General features: G+C 37.9%; 1 protein-coding gene across 1 annotated transcript in view; it reads left to right on the top strand.

Moving 5' to 3' along the window:
• Positions 1 to 802: 802 nt before the first annotated feature.
• LOC103134610 (metabotropic glutamate receptor 4) overlaps positions 803 to 21338 on the top strand; it is a 179981-nt gene continuing 159445 nt past the window's right edge. Inside the window, exon 1 of the mRNA XM_007546928.2 lies at positions 803 to 1950. The gene's annotated coding sequence lies outside the window, so the exon portion shown is untranslated. The remainder of the gene's footprint in view (positions 1951 to 21338) is intronic.

The following is a 21338-nucleotide window of genomic DNA, read 5'->3' as shown; positions in this document are numbered from 1 at the left end:
TATTAATACTACTGTTATGAGCAATAATCGATATTTACCGATATTATGTATATTTTTCTGTGGTTTTGGCACCTTCAGAGAAAAACCATCAGAAACAGATAAAAATAAATATTGGTTGTTCATATCAGCCCAGTTTTATTTATCAGACCGATACCAATATGTTAAAAAATATCTAATATCAGCTGATACCAATGTTGGTGCCAATATATAATGCATCCCTATTAAATCTAGCATTACTTAATTTTACTATAGCCTCCCCCCGCCCCCATTTTTCTGTGAACAAAACATTAAACTTCCCCCCAAATCAGGATTCTAAAACAATACTTAACGAAGTGGTTCAACACTGAAGAATGGAGCTGGAGCTCACTGGTCTTTTTTGTACTTTATTTGAAGTACTCCAGTGTCTGTGTGAAATATAAGTTCTCTTGAGACGGGAGATTTTTATATTTTCCACAAAACTTCAAGTAAGCCTTACAGCCACGATTACCCATGATTACCCTCTACATTTTCTCTAGGTAATCACACATCATGTTTGGTACACAAACAGCAATATTTTCAGATATTAAAATATTTTGTCCCACTTAAAAGACTAAATGTCCTAAGTTTTCTCAAGAACCGTGGTGGAATGCTTTGCAGGAAGTGGGCCCTCAAATAACGTCATGCAAGCTTGGAACAGTCCTGCACAGAAACCAATATTTAAGAAAAAATGCCAAGAACGTCTTTTCTTTTCTTTTTTTTTTTTTTACACCATACTACAACATAACTACAATCAGGTAATAACATTAAGTAGTTTTTAGCCACGCTTGATTAAAAAGTAATTTTTCTTTTTTTCTTTTTCTTCCAGAATAATATTGGACACACAGAGGCATGCGGTCGGACATAATTTCACAAGCAGGCTGTAGAGTGTGGCATCCCACACGCAGACTTACAAAACACAAACCTATAGTGTCCAGATTGAGTTTTCGCACTCAGTGATTGGACTTGATGTGTTCGTCATGGTTTACGCACAGCATCCCAACCGCTTTGAGACTCGACATACTGCATAGGCTGCGGCAACACCTGTAACGTGCGTGACGAGCCACAACCGACATAGTGGAAACAATAAAACCAGCCCTGTTTCATTAGGAGCTTAAAAATGAATCCATTAGAGTTTATCCATGCAGCGTGTTAATTATGAGTTTGATGCATTTTGCTTCAATATGATCACGCAGGATGTCACGTAGCTACACTTTTACAAATTGTTCACATGGTTTCAACTGATCCGTAGACACGGACAGATGCAACCTCTCACAGTGAGGTCCGGCAGTGCTCGAGGAGAAGGCATGAGGTGCTGAAGTCAATGTCAAAATTCATATTTTTGCATGTCAGCTACCGATTAAAACGTCGGCAAAGTGCTGTTGATATGCTGCAGTTTGTCATTCAAACGTTTCTCCCATTCAGCGATGCTGTGTTTCCTCCCCTGATGAAGGCGGTGGGTTGAGGTTGCATTTAACATCAATCACATCCAGTGCACGGAGCGCACGCAGTCTTCTGTCTATCAGTTGGAGAGTGTATGCTCTCCCCTCGGGTGTCGGATATGCGCTCCTCTCCTCTTTTATCCTGTTGAAAAAAATCTGATGCCCTTTTCACTGGAAAAGCGTTGGCGAGTGGCTCCACCGGACCTGCCTTTCCCCCCCTCACTCGAACAAAACCTGAAGTTGGGACTTGAGGAGTTTTCAGCACCACTTTTTCGTGGACAGCGCTCGCAATGAATTCCGGAGATCGACGCAGCCTCGAAATGCGTTTGGATTCCCGCTGGATACTATTGAGTTACAGTGTTTTTTCACTGAAAGCACAACCGTAGTTTTTCAGGAAACCTTCTATTCTCCTAATATTCCAGCAGAAAAATAGAACGTTTTTTCCTTGGATATGGGTCACTCCATGTAGATTCCCCGTGGGCAGGAGAGCTGGGTAAGTACAGAAAAAAATACAAACAAACAACAAACATTATTTATTGTAATCAAATGTTTAGAAAGCATCGTGACATCACCTAACTGTCAAAGCAGATGTTTGATGTGCGCATTTCTGGTCGTTTGGGTTACATGGCAATGTGCGAACCACCTAAAACATCTGAATGCGTCTTTAAGTGATTAGCAGCTAACAGATTTAGATCAGTTGTGCAAAGTAAACCCGCGCATTGGGTTTGAAAGCAGTGCAACGCCCTGAACTGTAAGTGCATTGATTTTTTTTCCTGTTTTTTTTCTTTGGCGTGCTAAGGCGCAGCGTTATGCGTGGAGCTCTGTGCCTCGCTGCGCTGCAGAGGCGCCTGAAGTCTCACAAAATATGATAAAAGAATGACTCAACGTAGAAACTGCTGCAGCCCCAGGGTCTTCATATAATTATAGTTACAGTTCTGAACGACCTGATTAACCGTGGATGAATCTTCTCTTTGTGCATGAACCAATCCTGTTTGAATCTGAAAGGGCGCAAACCGCCGCTTTCTCAGCATCACCCCCAAGATCTGATCTGATCTCATCCCCCACCTCTCACCTCGGGTCCCCTGTCAGCCTCAAGAACAAGTTGAATCAAGCCGAGTGCAGGAGAGGGGAGCGGGGTTGTGGGTGGTGGGGCACCCTATAGTGCTTGGGTGGTATTCTCTGAGAGTGTGTTGGAGGTGGTGAAGGGTTGCCAATCACTGGAGATGTGCAGATGTGCAACCTCTTATTAATACACGCCTAACACAAGGCAGTGCTGAAGCTGCAAACCAGAGCTAACTTTAATGGGTTGTTCTGTTGACAGTGGTGTATCTTATACCGAATTTGCACCCGCTATGCTTGGTCTAAAGCAGGGGTGGGCAATCCTGGTCCTTGAGGGCCGGTGTCCTGCAACTCTTAGATGTCTCCCTGGTCCAACACACTTGAATCCAATAGCTGAATCACCTCCTCAGTGCAGTCAGGTTCTCCAGAGTCCTGCTAACGACTTCATTATTTGACTCAGGTGTGTTGAAGTAGAGACACACCTAAAAGTTGCAGGTGACCGGCCCTTGAGGCCTGGAGTTGCCCACCCCTGGTCTAAAGGCATGTAACCAAGGGCTAGAGTTCATGGTCAGGGTTTATAACATGAGTAAATGTCTGACACACAAGGAAACCCTGGTTTTAATACTTGTTTCCATTTTGAGGTGCTCCCAGGGGCCTTTTTGCTGTGCCACAGATTAGCTTTGTGCAGTAGCGCTCTCACAGGTTCAATTCATGGCGGGGTGGTGCTATGATTACAGCCAAATATGCCATTGTATGCATTCCCTCAAAACTTACAGGCGAGGAGGGAAATGCTTTTCATATCAATGCATAATTATCTCAAAAGTGAGACTCAGCAGAAAAGGGCTTTTAATTTGGCCTCGTCCAGGCTTTGAGGTCCCGTGAGGTGGATTTTCTGTCTTGCGTTGGGTTTTCCTTGTTGCTGTGTTCTTCAGTGACTGATAGCCTACCTGGCTTTAGCAACAAAGCGTGCAAAGAAATCTCCCCCAGAGAGAGATTGAGGGGAATATTTTGGGTGTAGATTGTGTAGTTGGCAGGGAGGCTTTTCAACCAGTCTTAGATTTACTTTGCCAAGCTTTGCTTTGCTTATCTTGTCCTCTGAGTTAGTTTAGCAAGTGCAGACTCAGCAAATAAGGCCCCTGCTTTGCCTGATGCGAAGTTATCTTTAATATGTCATGTGCTAGAATGTAAGAAGCTATGAAGAGATACTGTAGCACAGCCTCATTCTCTGTTTAATAATACAGGAGGACTCGGCAGCACACTGTGGATTAGCAAGCCTGCAAAATGCAGACTTCTCTGCATTTCACTCCGCTGGCAAAGAGGTCAAATAATGAACATGTTGCATTCGTTTCACAGAAACTATGATGATCAAAGTGTTTGAAATCTCTTTAGGAGAAATAGGGACGTTTGATCCTGCTTTTCAGACAGACTCCCAAGCAGTCGAAGATTTTACTCTAGCTGCTTCACAGATCTTTCAGACAGGCTACAACAAACAAACATGTGCACTGCTTCCCAAAACAGACCTGTGGTCAAATTCCCCACAGACCTGCGTTGTTCCCCTTTTACGAAAGCTTGTGGGGCAAAATGTGTGCACAGACCGTGGAGCCCAGGTTCCAGCTTCATCCTCCTCCTGGCAGACGCCATCTGCTCACCAAGGGAGGTTTTCCAAGTGGTTCCATACAGTAAAGACAGGCGACGTGGGGGACATGGCTGATGTGTACGGTCTGCTGACGTCCTAAAGCCTTAGAAATGGCTAATTATTTTTTAGACTGGTAGATGCCAGTGAATTTCTTTCTCTAAACCTGTCTATTTGTTTTTATTATTTTGCATGGTTACATTCTTTACAGGGACATGTACTGAGAACCTATTTATTCCTTATGATAATGAGTAGTTTATATTCAGGGAAATTCATTCTATCTTGGATTAATGGATTTTTTTTCTCCTCGTAACAAGATCTCACATAATCAGACAGTATTTCCACTTATTGTTTTAGTTTCCCTATTGTATAAGGATCTAAATGTGAAAAAGCAACAGGTACATAATTTAGCAGCTTAATGTCAATTATGAATGCAGTGTTTATTTGGCCTCCACTGATCAGACAGATCCTCCCACACAACCATAGTTTTAGTTCTTATTGTATTTCTATTAAGTCATTTATTCCATATTAACATCAAAATGATGAAAATGATTAACATTGATGGGAAAACATCAACAAAAAAAGATGCAAATGAGGTATGTTGTGTGTTTCCTGAGTCATCACAAACATTGATTCTTCCTGAAGCGGTATTGTGTGAAATGGAGTGTGAAATGAGTGCACTTAACATCCTTGCAGTGGATTATGCACATTATCTTACACAAGGGTTTCAAACCATTTTACCTTCTGCCGTCCCTTAAAATTCACCTCTCCTGAAGTTCTTACAATGTTCCCGTATGTAGATTCAGTTTTTTTCCCCAGTCAGTTCATTCTCAGACATCCACGCTGAAATAACTGTTGAAGTTTACCTAAAAAAAAAAAAGAAAAGCGTTGGTGAATCATTATTGAATCCAAAATTGTTCATTGTTGTAAACAAGGAAACCCACTCTCACACTCAACTCTTTTTATTTCTCAATTGTTTTGTTTTCTCCTGCAAAGTGTAAGCTATTGAGGCAGTGCAATACCTACATTAACAAACAAATGGTGATCTTGCATCTCCTTTTTTATAGAACCTCAACACCATTGCAGATTCAAAGTATTTTCTATTTTTAGGCCATATTGTTGAAATACCTGCCAATTACACAGGAATGGTAAATTAGCCAAGTAAGAGTACATAAAACTGTAAGTATTATTTAAAATAATTAACAACCATGCCTTACAGAAGTATTCATGCGCTTTGAATTATTTCTCTTTGTGTCATGCAATAGCTGCATTTTTTAAGGCAAGAGCAACAAAATTTTCAGGAATTTTAGTGTGGTATTTCGTTGCCCTGAGTAAAATTTGGATATTGTTTTATAACCCAACCCTGATTTAAACTTTTCCAAAACCCTTTCTCTTAAATACCTGTTGTATTTATCAGTCTTCATGATACTGTATGCTCACTGATGTTGTTTACCTCTAATAGATACAATATCTGCTGTTATACTAAGATGAAACTACACACAAGTGGACTATTTATTCATTAGGTGATTTCTGAATGCAATCGGTGGGTGCTGGATTTTATTTATAGGTGAACTTTAAAATGGCTGAATACAAAAGTACAATGAAATTTCAAGAGTTTTACGGAGTACAAAAATCGATGACTATATCCACAGTTATGCATTACTCTCTGCAGGTCTATCATATTAAATCCAATAATATTCATTCAAGTCTGTGGTTGTAACATGGCAAAATCTGAAATATTTCAAGGAGTATGACTCCTTTTTGGACGGCATGGTATGAACTTGTAATTTCTCATGCTGATTCTGTCCTTATGACTAATAGCCGGTTATTATTTATACAGCTGGAGCTGCTGGAGGTTGAAGTATTGGCTTGAACTACTTGATATGCAGTTTTACTCACAGGGACACTTCTGTTTCTCATTTCCTCTCTTATTAGGAATTCCCTGAATAACTCTCTAACCATCACAGACAGAAAGAAAAAAAAAAGTAGACCTGAGATACATTTCATTTTCATTTTACTTTTTGATTTTTAATCCCATTCAAATCCAATGATGATTAACTGAATATTTACTGAAATCAACAAATATGTGTGATTTAAGTAAAAAGCTGCTCTTTAATGTGAATTAAATTTTGACTGTCAGTTTACAACAAAAGTCGTTTTTCCAATCAAATAGTATCTAGTCTTTGATCTTTGAATACTCTTGAAGAGAAGTTGCACACTTTTGCAAGTCAAGATGCATTATTTAACTATCAATTACAATAAATTTAAAATATTTTTTTAAATGTATCTTTCTTTTAATACCTTCTATTTTCGTGCCATACATAGCTAAATAAACTTTGTTACCTTCTACTACCTGTGATGAAATGAATGGTTCAACTTTGAAATTCCTGCATTGCACCAACAGCCCTGCAAAAAGCAAATAAAAGATAAAGGCATATACTTGTTTTTTTTTTTTACGTCAATATTTTATGAAAATCTGTCTGAGGATTTTTATTTATTTATTTATATTTTTGCCAAAAGAGGTACTACTCTTTGCACCAATGTTATTCACATATACAGGTAGCAGTAGCCCCCATCACAGAGTAGAAACGGATATCACTTTCAATTTTACTTTTTCCGGTCTAAGTGGCCTCAGCGGGCCACAATGGTGCAGGAAAAATACTGCATTTTGAGTAAAAAGGACAGCCAAGATCACTGCTACAACCGCATTTTCAAAAAATGGTGCAATAGGTAGCTGCATTCATCTGCCCACAGGTCTAGATTTGCTGGGAATGAGTGGAACTTGCTCACTTTTCCTTCTGTGAGGGAGCTACAAGGAAACATCAGGCTGGAAACCCTACAAGCTCTGCAGCAGGGGAAGATGAAACGGATGGACAGTAAATGGAAACGTCGCCGTTTCTGGTGGTGTATCATACTAGATTGTATAAGGGAAAATAAAGTTTAACATTTATGTCTGCTCATAAACAAGTGTGCCTAAAAAAGTAATAATTCAAGTTATTATTTTTTTAATCAGGTAATTAAATTGTAAAATCTTATATTGCATAGATTTATAAATATAGAGTGATATATTTCATATGTGTATTTCTGGTAATTTAGATAATTATGGCCTGCAGCTAATCCACAATTCAATTTCATCGAATATTACATAAGGAATGTAAAGAAGTATTTTTAATACAGAATTAAAAGACTGCTAAAAGTGCATCCATGTACTGTAAAGTGGACTTAGTAGTTCTTTTTTTTAGGCTTTTTTTGCACTAATTACTGCATCAGTGCATCGTGGCAGGGAGCCAGACATTTCTGGTGGTCTGGTGAGAGGTGGGGTACGTAGGTCGTAAATCCATCTGAGGACAACTGTACGTGTGATTCTGTTATTTATTTAATACTTCTGAACTATGCATGATGGAACAGTGGCAGCACAGCTCAAATACAGGATTTTTTTTAAAGAGACTGTTGATACCAGAAGGGAATATATTTTGCAATCTTTTCAGACTGAAATTATCTTTCTTCCCTCTCTTTTTCTTTTGCCATTCCAAATTTAAACACCTTTTAAAAGTTTTATTCACTCTCTTAGATATAATATTTTGTAAAATAAATAAATAAATAAATAAATAAATAAATAAAAGGACTGCTTGTTTTAGACATGGATTCTAAAAACAATGTGGCAGCTTAGTAGTTAACATGGAGAAAGGGTTCAAATGTCAGACTGGAAGCCGGATTAATTGGCGACTCAAGATTGTTCTGTGGTGTGAATGTGAATGTGCATGGAAATTCAGAGATTTTGTTATTGTAGTGTGAACACTTTGGTTTCACTCCGGGATCAAAACATGATGAAAAGCTAGATAAGATGCAGTGTTGGTATTCACAGCAGTAATAACATGCAAGAAACCTCAATTTTTCTTTTATTCTCAGTTTGCCAGATTAATGAATCCTGCCTCAAGCATACCCTGCAAAAAACTCTAGGTATCTCACCACTGTGAAGGGATAATGACACACTTTACTCTGTGAAATAATGGCTTTTATACATTCTGATGTTAAACTCTGCTTCAGTTTCCTCATGTAATTAATCCTTACAGGTCTTTTCCCCAGTCCATTTTTCATTGTGTCTTTGTTGGACAAAAAAAAAAGTCTCTCAAATATTTCAAACTACAGTTTCAGGAATTATTCTCCATGTGACATATTTTCACTATCTGAAACACATTAAAACATTACTGGAGGTTTTCATTTGATTGTTGTTTTAATTACAGGGTTCCAACAAGCAATTCTGAAAAGCATCTATGTGTTACTTTTCATTGTTAACCTTAGTCTTGCTTCATTCTCTTTGCTGAACTCTCCAGACCACCTATTCTCTCTGCTTTTTTCTATGTCCGTGTTTAAACAAATAAATCTCATGACATAAACACATGGAGTCATCCACTGAGCTAAAGGCTGTATATTAATGAGCAACAAACAAATTCAGCCTTTTCTTTACACAAAATTATGGCTGCAACAAACAAAGCGGCTGGAGACTTTTGTGCTGAGCCTATTTCAGTCCTCTTCCTTTTCTACCCAAAGAATGACATTCACAATGATGCCAGAGATGAGAGGCTTGGCTGAGAATGAGAGATGTGTCACTGGTGATATTACCTTTAGCTGTTGCATCCTATTTTCCCAAACTATCACCTGTAATTTCTTTTCCTGCTATTCCTGCACGGCTGTGTAGTGTTTGCTGATTTCAGTGTTTCCCCTGTGATGCATTTGCATAATGAAATAATAGAAAAGAAGCCAACACATACTCCTTGTTCAAGAACCATATGGGTAACCATAGATAGAAAGACGGATGGATGGATGGATGGGTGGTGCTTTCCACCTCTGAATGTGGGTGAGAACTGTGTAATCATGAAGTGCACTCTGCATGTTCTGTTCGTGCTCATTTCGAATCAAAAGCTCCTCTGAAATGATCATCTTTAAGTGCACCCTATCATTTTTCCTCAGTTCTTTGTAATAATAGTGATACATACTGTTCCCACTTATTTATCATATCTCTTCTTTTACAGTTCGGGTTCCAGTTTGTTCCGCTAGTAACTTAACAGCAGGTCGAAAGGGAGTATTTCACTGCTTTGTTGCTTGGTTGTTTCTCTATTTTCACCCAACGGTGAGAGTAAATGTCGATATTCTTGTAGCTGAGGAGACCTTAACCCACTGAAGGTCAGAAAACACCAGATGTTCTGCTGATAGTAATTTATCCAGGATATGTGCTGTATTTTTTTATTTATTTATTTATTTATTTATTTATTTATTTATTTATTTATTTATGTGTTTGGGGGCAGAGCAGTAAATTAAATGCACATCTTTAAAAAAAAATACTTAATGACATAAAACATAAAAAAATGATCTGGAAAAATTTTTCTAAAGACCAATAGATATATGCAGTACTTACAAATAAACTGTGACTTTCAAATATAGCAAATAGGTTTATAGCTTAATATATGAACTATCTGTTCTTGAATTATATTTCTTGTCACTGGCGTTTTAATTTAGTTTAGGTAACAGCCCTCATTAGAAAATCCTCCATCTTATACATTGTTTCCTGTGCAGTTGGAAAGAAAAAATGCTATAAATGTGATTTATTCTTGGCAGACGTAGTGTACACTGGTGTAAAAAAGTGTTTGCCCCCTTCCTGATTTTTTTGGATGTTTGTCAAACTTAGGTGTTTCAAATTTAAATATTAGTCAAAGACAACGCAAGTAACATAAAGTTTTCAAAGAAGGGGCTTACAGTCTCAAATCTACATGGTTTTGCTGCGTGAAAAAGTGATTATCCCCAAAATCTTATGCATAGTTCAGACACCCTAAGCAGCAAAAATAGCAGTCTAACATTTGCAATAACAAGAAATAAAAGCTTTAAGTATTTTGTAAGTGTAATGAATCTGTATAATATCTGGGATCACTTTCTAAAATGAGGGGCAACAAATTTTGAACTTTTTTATGATATTCAAATTTTTTAGATGCGCCTTTAAGAAATGGCAAGGACTGACTGATGTAATGCTGAATAAAAAGTCGCCTTCAGCTTTTTAATTTGTATTACATTCACATTCTGACCTCAGGACTTCTAATTTTCAAGCTAAAGAAAAGCCTTCAACACTTTCTGAGCTCTGAATACAAACTGGACATGTTTGAAGGCTTTTTTCACCAACTCTTTATTTTTAATTTTGATGGGATAATACAAAGTAGAACCTGTACTTGTCAACAAAACGCTTTAGTGTTTGAATGCAAATATTTATAAATCTACCTTCATCTTTGTATTGGAAATGGAAGTTTGAGTGAAAAGTACTAAAAGGGAAGAAAATACAGCAAAAATACTTTAAAAAGTTTAGTTTTGTAAGTATAATATTTATTTGTAAACACTTGCCATTATTGTCAGATGAGTTTTTTTTAACTGATCTGTTGTGATCATATTTTTTTAAATGCCTTTGAGACATACAGTTCAGAAAAATGTAAACTCTACAGAAGCCAAGGTTGTCACCAGAGTTGTGTGTGTTTCAGCAATGTCATTAAAACATCCAATATTCTAATGACATTTCTCTTCACCCCTCCAGCACACTTCATCCTAAGCTTGGAAATGACTCAGCCAAAGATCATTAAAGCTATATGGCCCAACATAGCACGAAAAATGCCAGTTTTGACTCTGAATTTTAATTGGCCAACTATTTCACAAAAATCTTATGATATGTGGTTAAAATGCTGTAAGTGCTGCTTTTATTCTAGTTGTTGTTTTCATGAGTAATCTACTTCTCAAGTGGCAGCGTCCCTTGAGGATTTCTGACGAAGGCACCTTCTGCACACAGCGATATCAGGGAGGCTCATGTGTAGTAAAATATGTGCACAATTTGTTTTTTGGTATAATGCAAAAATATCTTCGTTATGTCTTCCACTTTTGAACTTAACTTGAGGCAACCTGCTTATTGAGTGGATTTCAGTTCCGATGCAATTTGCAATGAAGCTGTGCTGATGCACTGCTTTTAGCATCATTTTCCAAAAACCCATGGAAAAAAAAGTCACAGGTTTGATGGAGGTAGATTTGGATTTTAGGTTGTTTTCTGGACTCCTGCTGTAGAAATCGAGATCACTTCGCAGCCATCACTTATCAGCATGGGTGTTGATAAAGTGGCTGCAATTATTGGCTCAGACATGTGCATTGCAAATGGAACCCTGGGCTTTTACATGGGGACATCACAGGTTCTCATACACTCTGCCGGCTGGAAGGAAGGTGTTTGACTCAAAAAAATGACTTGGCTCAGAAATAGATTGCTGGGGTTGCTCTGATGAGATTAGTGTGTTGCAGGTTCAGGAGAATTGACAGTATGTAGACGGGGCTCTATGGCGGCTATAAGGCTGATCTACCCTAAAATTAGCATCTCTGGGCACTAAGGCGAAGCCTGAATCCTCTGATGGCCTGTGGTGATTCATTTAACTTTGCAACGGCTGATTAAACTGTCTCTGCCACCTTTTTAACAGAGCATGACGGGATGACACTTTGACATATGGAATCTGCTTCATTTTGAATTTGCACTTCGCCATTTAGAGCTATCAGGGGCACCTGTGTATGAAAGTAAAACTTGTAATCACCGGCGCAGATGTGCAAGCAGCTTCACAAAGGCGAACTGGCGGGATTCAATTTAAGGGATGATCTTACTCAGCTGGAACTTGTAAACTGCAATTCTGTTTTCTGATTGTGTCTGTAAATGAATTTGAACATGTCACCCGCACATGCATTCTTCTTCGAGCTTTCTTTCAGCTTCGATAGTGTGAAAACAAACAACCCTGGAGAGAAGTGAAGGAACAAATGTGTTAAAATAATGTACAGCAGTTGTATTTTTGTCATCCTACCAAATAGGTAGCTTTATCAGACTTATCTCTACATACACATGAGAGTGTTCTCTGAACCGTGGTCTTTTAATCTTCAGCACGTGGCTAACATTAACAAGGCGTTCCAAAAATAAAATGAAAACACTACATCTCCAACTAACTGTGGCATTTGTACACGCTAAAGGTGGAATATTATTTACTGAGTTGTGTGAATCTCTGTCTTAACCCCTTCCACCTACACTTTGCATGTAGAGCTAACAAACCATATGTAGATGCTACTGAGAGGCGTGCACGCACACTTACAGGTCAGTACAAGAAAAATCATACATGCTCAGACTGAAAACAATTATTACAACATGCTACACGTTGAACTCATTTCATGCGACTGCAAATCACAAATGCACGCACTGCTAAAGGGGGTAGATGCATGGAGAGAGAGCCCATGGGCTAGATGAGAGCTCTTCTGAGATCCCTTTAGTCCAACGTGGGTGTTTTGTCTTCCCTGCGAGGGATCCTCGTTGTTTTGCGGAGGCAGGTTCAGTTTTGAGATTAATGAAAAGCTCCATCTTAGTCATGAAAAGAGCATTTTCACAATCTATTTAACATCGTGCATACCAAGGGCTCACATTAGGCACTGTTGACTTATGCTTGCCTACAGCAGTGTTTTCTGATGCATTCATCGCCACTGCTGAGATCTTCTGTGGGTAAGCCGCCCCCCTCCAGACGTGCCCATTGAGTCTTTTTGCATTCCTCATGTTCACTGTCGGGAAACTCATTCGTCAGAGCAGAGATGAAATATGGCACACAACTGGAAGTCAGAAGGACTTATTGAATATAGTGAGCATAATAAAGCTTCCTGAGGACTGAGTAAATTATTGTCCAGAGAAACAGAGGCTTCACTATCTCTCAGCACGGCTTCAGGATGTTTAGCCAAACTGTTTAAGGTCAAACACAGAATTCTATGAGAGCACTGAGAGTGGTAGCAGGTCAAAAGTTTATAATGCAGGATGTTTCACTGTCAGCGGTTACACCAAGCTGACAGAAACTGAAATGATGTAATAGGCTGCAGTGGACAAGTCAAAGAAGAAAATACCAAAACAGCTAGATGCTATTTCAGTTGAATTTCAGGTGAATTATTCAGAGAAAATGGTTGTAATTACACATAATCTACAGTAAGGGTAATTAGATTGTGGTGTGTCTAAGTCATAGCATGGATCACAGGATGATGTGTTGAATTTAGAAGCATTCCAGGAATTGGTACACATTTTCACTGCTTGTATCCCCCCACTCCCCCCTGCCTTGTTGAAGCTTTGTCAGCATTCCCCCCTGTACCCCACCATGGGCGTCGGGCTGGACATCTCTGAGCTCTTTAGAAGGATTCTTAGGGCCCCTTTGAGCCACAGCCTCTGCCTCTCTGTTGCCACCAACACCCTCTGCCCAGCTTGCCCATGCAGCCCTCCAAGCACTCGCAACTTCTCGGGATGTCAGTTGGCATTACAGTAACCCCCCCCTTATGCCTGTGATCAGGGCTCAACCAGGCAGAGGAACTGGGGCAAAGCAAAAGGCACTCGCTCGTGAAAGCCAAGCAGAAACCAGGCGTCTCTTCCACAATGACCTTTTGTGGATTTTTAAGAATTGTGATGTAATGTAGTAGGCGATGAGTGACGGTGAAAGGAACGCTCAGATTTATCTGTTGGTGTAAACACAGAGTGGCTTCCACAGTAAAACGGGGGACAGCTCAGGACTCCAGTTAACGTTTTCAGTTGGAAGACAACTGGAGGGCCCATTCAGAGGCCGTACTCTCTGGTCCTGTCCAGGTTGCTTCGTCTGTCAGGCTAAAATGGCAGAACTGCAAATTCTACTTGACAGCACAAGCTCCCCGTAGGGAGACTAAGTGGCGTCAACCTGTGGTAGTCACACACTGTTGCTGACAAGGTGATGATGAACACCTTTCATTAAAAGGCAAGACCTGTAGGCTTCTTAATGCCAGCAGAGAAAGGACAAGGAAGCCAGAAAGAGAAAGTTATGAAGTCCAATATCTGTATGGTTTCCCCCATCAGGAACTGTTTGCATGTCATCATCCTGCATGTTTAAAAAATTCAAAGGACATACAATCATAAGGAGGGAAAAAGCTTTCATCTTGGATTTGAGTACTCCAGTGAGAATGACTGAATGTCACAAGCTGCCGACAGAGATACAGATGCTGAAATAAAAATATGGTATGTAGATTTATTTTGCTTAAGGGAATAAAGGACCAAAAAGGAAGTGGCAGGTACCTGTTTATGGTTCACTACGTAGAAATTGTGACTTGAAAAGCTATCAAACTGCCAAAGCATTACTTTCTGATTTGAGATTGCTTTGATGGGATTGAGCTAGATAACAAAAAACTTTGCAGACAACAGTTTTGCATTAAGAGAATTGTTTTGCAGTTGATTGGACCATATTTTCTTTTCTTAATTTTGGTGGATCTAAATTTTGGATGAATTCAGTTTGAACAAACTGTGTTGATCAACGTGTTTTACTACCTTAATGAGGACCTCTGGTGTGCAGACATGTATAACAGGTACAATTTTAAATTGTGTCTACTTGGGCTTCCAAATGTAAGGTGAAGCCCCCATTACACTCAGAATGAATATTTCATGCTGTAGCTCAGATAGTGATGGTTTTTATTATTACAATGTCACGCTATGAATATTTTTTGACAGATGTTTCAGATTCTGTTAGAGGGTTCAGGAGTCACACTGTGTGCCATGAAAGTGCATCACAGCCTGAATTCAAACAAAGACTCATCACAGAAAAAGGAAAATGTTGAACCAGCTATAAAACTTCCATTGTCAATCCAAAATATGCAAAGGAAACAATATTGACTATGGAAACAGTAAAAAACGAAAAAAAAGAAAAAGTGCTACTCATGCAACTGCAAGTCAAAGCTATAACCATTATAAGCAAAGCAGAGCCTGCTGTGTGGTCAGGAAGATTAAAATCTTCATTTCCATTGATTGTTTAAAAAGGGAAGATATGAGGCTTTGGTTCCATTAAGGTGGGATGTAAATTATGGCATTAGGAGCAATAAACCAGCCTGGCTCTTTCAGTAAACATCACTACCTGAAGAATCTCTGCCAGTACAAGGCACAAATTACTATAGGCATAACAAGCAGGTTTTAACCCTCTTACGTTAAAATAGCTCGGAACCATCTCCATAACAACAAGAGCCACCAAGAAAGGAAGTTCTACGATTAATCTTTCCTTTTCTTTCTTCAGTCACAGCACCTTTTCATACCCTGAAATTTCATTTCAGTTTTTCAGGCCATCAGGCTGTAGAATTTGTGTTGCTACCTCTGGATCTCCGCAGGCTCGTGTAAATGCAGGATGATGATGATGCTGCATGTTATTCCCGGTTTAACACTAGAGAACGGCTTCTGCTCTCACCGCCTCAGTGACCACACCTTCTAAATCCTGCCTGGTATTTCACAGGCTACAAAGGTGCACTGTAAATAAGAAGGCAAATGGAGGAAACAACTGGTTTATAAGAAAAAAAAAAATTGCCGACTTCTAGTTGTAAATACTGCAAAAATAGGCCACTAATGCCACAAAGGCTTTTAAAAAATATATGAATTGTAGAAAATCTAGTCTTTCACTCATGAGTCGTGATTGAATGAAGCTATTTATTCTCAAACAACTGTATTTGCTCTTTTTGAGTAGAAGCTGTCATTGACGTTAAAACACAGTATTAAGAACCAGACTGTGTAAATATTTGATCAGGGTTATTTGGATAGTTTCTGTTGTCATTATGATTCAAAAGACTCACCCAACCAATAACAAGTGAAAGAAATGTTTTCTCTCTTATTATTTATATTCTCGGATAAAAGTAATTAAGTAAAGTGTATTTATAAAGTACCTTTCACAGAAACAAAGTCTCAAAGCTTTGTGCAACATAAATCACACTGACATTATTAATAATGTAAAAACAAGTATGAGAAAGCCCGTAGAACAAACAAGCTCAAACATTTAGAAATTAAAATATATTCAACAACTGCAGGTGAATTTTATTAGATTCGCTAAATTGATGATAGGAGTGTACCCAGTAAGACTAGAAGCTTATTATTATTTTTATTATTAGTAGTAGTATTAGGATTAATTGTACAGAGCACACATCATATTAAAGTTATGAAGTGGTTAATTTTACTTTTATTTATTCATCACAGACACATTGTGTTTTTACAAAGGTTTATACACTTTGTGCAACCACATGTTGTTTAAGTCAGTGTTTCCCAACCCTGGTTCTCAAGGCACACTGACCTGCATGTTTTAGATGTTCCCCTGCTTCAGCACACATGATTTCAATTGATGGCTGATTAACAGGTTTTTGTTGAATTGCAGTCATCTGAATCGGGTGTGTTGAAGCAGGCGAACATCTAAAACATGCAGGTCAGTGTGCCTTGAGGACCAGGGTTGGGAAACACTGGTTTAAGTTAATGACATCTTTAATGATGCCTTTTTGTGACTCAGTTTTCTATTCAGATAATAAATTACTCACTGCACCAGGACTCGTTTTCACTGTTCTAATGAACAAATAGTTTTTAGATATTGGTCTAGCTGATTTGTACTTAGTAAGAAAATGTGTATTTGAAAAAAAAAAAAATAAAAATTAAAAATGCTGTTTCAGCTCCTAGTTGCATTTCCAAAAGATATTTTGTTGGCTCATGATTCATTTGTGCAGACCAATGCTTTTTCCATACAGATATAATTAGCACACTGAGTTTTCGACGTGCAATTTTTTAAAATAAAACACACATAATTAAAATATACTGTGATGGGCTGTAGACCTGTCCGAGGTGTACTCCACCTCAGAGATAGCCCCTAGCAAGGACAGATGGGTATAGACAATGAATGGATGGATATAATGTTTATATCATGAGAGAGATACTTATCTCATTTCCTGTCAGAATCCAACTTCTTAATTAAATTAAAATAATGTTTAATCTACATCAACCAGGGATATTAATCATTTTGAGCTTAACTGTATGTGTCTGTTGTTCCCATCGGATCAATACATTTCTGACTCATGAAAAAGCTGTAGCTCTTTTGAAGTCATTGGCATGCGGTCTACTCCAGTCCAGACAAAAGTTAATGCTCGTATGCCTTTGTTCAGGTGTTGCAGTCATTAAAATGTATTTGTAAAGAAGTAAAAGCTTCATCTTTTGCTGAAAATCGTTTACTGCTTTTGAATATCTGTTTTCAAAGCTGTTATTCAGGATACAGAGTGATAATTTTCAAACTCTTTGCTGGCATACTTTTACAAATTAGAAGCAATTCTTTACAGTCTCTCTCACTGAACTAATAGGTCTTTCAGGTTTCTACTGATTTAATAACACCTGTTCATGAATTTTGTGCACTTTCCCTTATTTATGCATTTTGAATTTGAAGTAGTTTTCTCATTCAGATTCTTTGTTTATTGTTTTGAGCAGGAACAGATTAGTTTTAGTTAAATATTAACTCTCATCACAGTGGAGCAGAACTGTAGGAACTTTGAAAAATCAAACAAATTTCCAGTTTAATTATCAGTAACAAGATATAGCAATTCTCCAAGCAGATTTATGTACATATCTATGACTGTGAAATGAGCAGAAAGCATCACCTTGGTTTTATGGTTTATTCATTGTTAATTTATTTTATTTGCTCCCCGTTTATTGGGCAACAGAGAAAGTCCACATCCTTCTGTGGGAAGATGCTGTAAACATCAAATTAATGCTCACAAACCCATTAAAACTCCATTGCATGAAACAAAAATACTGTTACAAATGAGAAAAATGTGAAAGTTGAAAGAAAATAAAATGTAATGATCTTTCACCTGATTTAGTTTTGCCCAAGAAAATACATTAGATATATTATTTGGTACCAGTGGTGAGCTATGTCTCTTTAGAAATTATTTTTCTGGCAGAAAATGACTTGTTGTATTTGCATCAAGAAGACAGAGAAAAAATCTCATTAGCAATCGAGCTGGATGCACTACAAAATTGTCAGTGACATCCCTCTCTTCTGCCCCTGAAGACTTGTTACAGTGCTCAGGGCAGCCTGTGAAGGAATGACAGTGTAAACTGATGTTAGGATTGTGACATGAATGCAGACAGGGAGGAACCATTCTCTTCTGGAAGACATCTTTCTCATTTAACAATGTCTCCTCCTTTTTAAATTCAGATTATCCTTCTTGAGATTGCATTGTTGTGTTGTCTTCCTCAGCGTCACATAGCAATTACACTTGTAAAGACCTCAGATCGTCTGTGCAGTTAAGACAGGTGCACATTATTGCCGCTTGTTATGTGTCAGGAAGTTCTGATATGCAGATTTACTTGTTTGAGATGCAGCAGATGTTAAGTGTCTTGCAAAAGGATTCAAGCCATTTTAACTGTTTAATATTGTTACATGTTACAACCACAAACTTGAACTTGGTTGGGAAGCTATGAGACAAACCAACACCTGGCGCACAATGGAAGTTAAAGGAAAATAACAAAAAGTTTAAAAATGTTAGATATAGAATTTCTGAAAAGTGTGGCAAGCATTTGTATTAAATTGTGTGTGCAATTCCTTGCTCATCTGTAGAAACTTTATTTGCAAACACTGGTGTTGAGATGAAGATTGCCAGTTAAAACTGTGGAGTCCTACTTACCTTAAATACATTAAGCAGTATTTAATGGATTTTCAGAAACTACACAACCCATCAAAGCAATCTTTTTGTCAGCTAATTTGTAAAAGATGACCCACACTTTAAGTTTGTTTCTAAAACTTTATAGCACAAGCACTTTCAGTTTTGTACTGCAACCTGCAATGTTTACAAACTTTTGTACTAAGCTTGAATCAAAGCCTGATCTAAGTAAAATGATCATAATTCATAAAAATAATTAATAAATACTCTGTCAAGGATTGATATAAATGTATAATGCTAAAGGAAAAGTAGAGATACCACTATCAGTTCTGATTTTGTGGTGTGGAGAGGCAGGTAAAATGAGTGAAGAAAAGAGCTGCCCAGCCCACACATTGACCGCACATTTCACGACGAACAGCCTCCACCACCTGCAGCTTTGGAAGAAGTCTTCACACTGCCAACATCTGCTGTAGATCTCAAAGGAGCTGTGGGCTGCAGACTGCTCCTTTTGACTGTGGAGGTTTGGCTTTGATCTGCTTCGGAGTTTGACAGATAGAAGGAGCTCTGCCTGTGCAAGCCTCGAAAATGAAAATCCACAGCGCATAATTTCAAGAAAATGGCTCAAAAGCTGCATTTTGAGGTAAAGGAGCAGGTGTTTGTGCTCCTGAGAAGCAGCAAAATGTAATTAACCATGTATTAAAAATGACTCCTTACATGCATGATGACATGCAGGTGCTGGATATATGAAGGTTCTGCAGGGGGTCGATATGTGAACTACACCACAGAGATTTTCACCATATTTAGAACCAGTTTGACGGTGAACACAGTTTAGGAAAAACTACTGCTTCTGCTTAAAGAGTTTTAAATACAATCAGGAGAACAACACCTCTGAGTTACTGAAGAGGGGAACAGAAATCTATTCTACAGGTCATTGCAATGCAAACTGCGTTTAACATGACAAGAAAAATACACTGCAATGCTCAACTGATATAAAACCACTTAAAGTTGCATGGATGCATATAAACAAAACAAGAAAGTAATAAATTGAATATACTTATCAATAGGGCTATTACAATATTACTGTAATTTCTGACAAAGTAGTGTTTTACCACCAGGCAAGAAAAGTTTGTATCCTAACCAAGGAAAAAACAAAAAACAAAAAAAAAAAGATTTATGGTCCAACAATGAGCAGCTATTCTATATTTGAACTACATTGTTGTAACAAAATGCTCATAATGGTATGTGTAAGTTAAAGCTAATAAACCCTTGCATCTTATAAATGGCTGAGGTTTCTAAAGAATACTGGTAAGACATAAAGACTTTAGAAGATGAAGCAGAAGTAGAGAAAAGTGAAGAGTATTGCTCTAAAAATAATAAACTGTTATCTGAGAAACGCTGGTGTTCAGTGTGAAAAAAAAGAAGTTAGAATTAAAAACTACTCAGGACAATTCTTCGATTCGACATTGATTGAAGAAAATAACACTTGATGATCCGAATGCATTCTCCATCTTTCTCTTCCCTGTTGTAGAACTGATTGGTACAAGGTATAATCTGGCAGGCTGTTACTCCAGCGAAGGTTTTATTGCTTAAATTGTCCCATTTGGTTGTTTGGGTGGATTTGTAGTGCCCATGTCAGCTGAAGTTAACAACGCCCAGAAAGCCCAGGGATGGAGCTCATTAAGTTGGATGTGCCAGAAGTCCTCTCTCGTATTTATTGGTTGATCTTTGATGGTGTTTTGTCCTTATTGTGCTTGTTATCTACAGTACACTGAATGTGTGAATTAGTTTATTTTCTTGGATAAAGAATTAGCTTGATAAACTGAACAATACAAAGATTTCATATATGCATTTATTTACTGCATTTTTATGTATTTTAATGTTAATATTTATTTTCATGTTGTTAATTCCTCTTCTTATTTGCTAGCTGCTGATTAGGTCTAGAGCTATAACATAATTTTACATAAATTGACTGTTTTTTTAAATGTATTTTTGTTGTTAATGGTTCCATTCGGACATGCATGTTTCTGCTGTCTGAGCAGATTATTTCAGGACTCCGCTGGGCTGAGAAATTATATCAATTTCATGCTGTTGTTATTCGGTTTTTGCATGTGATTAAAATATGAGACTCTGCTATTGGTTCGCAATAGATTTAATTGAACCAAAAATAATTTATCAAGTTAACGAATGGACACAGGTAATCAGAAATTTCATTCCAGTGCAGCAACAGGAATAATAATAATAACACAGAATTAACTTGGTAGATTTTATTTTCTCCCCAGCCAAGTGAGGTAATCTGCAGCCAATGCTGATTATCTCAAAATGCCAACTAATCAGCTGACTGATTAATTGTTCTGTCTCCATTTACACAATGTCAGAAAGCCTGTTCCCAAGGGTCAAGTTGACATTTACTCGTTTTTTGTTTTGTTTTTTTTTCCCTTTGTCCCAACTTTTCCCCAAAAAATAATTAGATAAATGTCACAGAGGAGAGGCTAAAAGTTTACCTGCATTATTAATCACACTGGATTCGATTTCACAAATCATTTTAATCATTCAAGCTTTAGATCTAGCTATTAAATGCCTTTCTTGTATTTGAAGAGTAATGGAAATGTATATTATAGGTTTGCTGACTCAGAATGTTGAAGTGTAAGAGATTAGAAAGACGTTTGTGGTGAGAAAAACAGATTCTTCTAAACTCTTCAAAG

This window comes from Poecilia formosa, unplaced genomic scaffold (assembly GCF_000485575.1).
Source record: "Poecilia formosa unplaced genomic scaffold, Poecilia_formosa-5.1.2 Scaffold18, whole genome shotgun sequence".
NCBI lineage: Eukaryota > Metazoa > Chordata > Actinopteri > Cyprinodontiformes > Poeciliidae > Poecilia > Poecilia formosa.
Note: the sequence above shows the minus strand (reverse complement) of the source record. Positions and strands in the feature narration are given on the sequence as shown.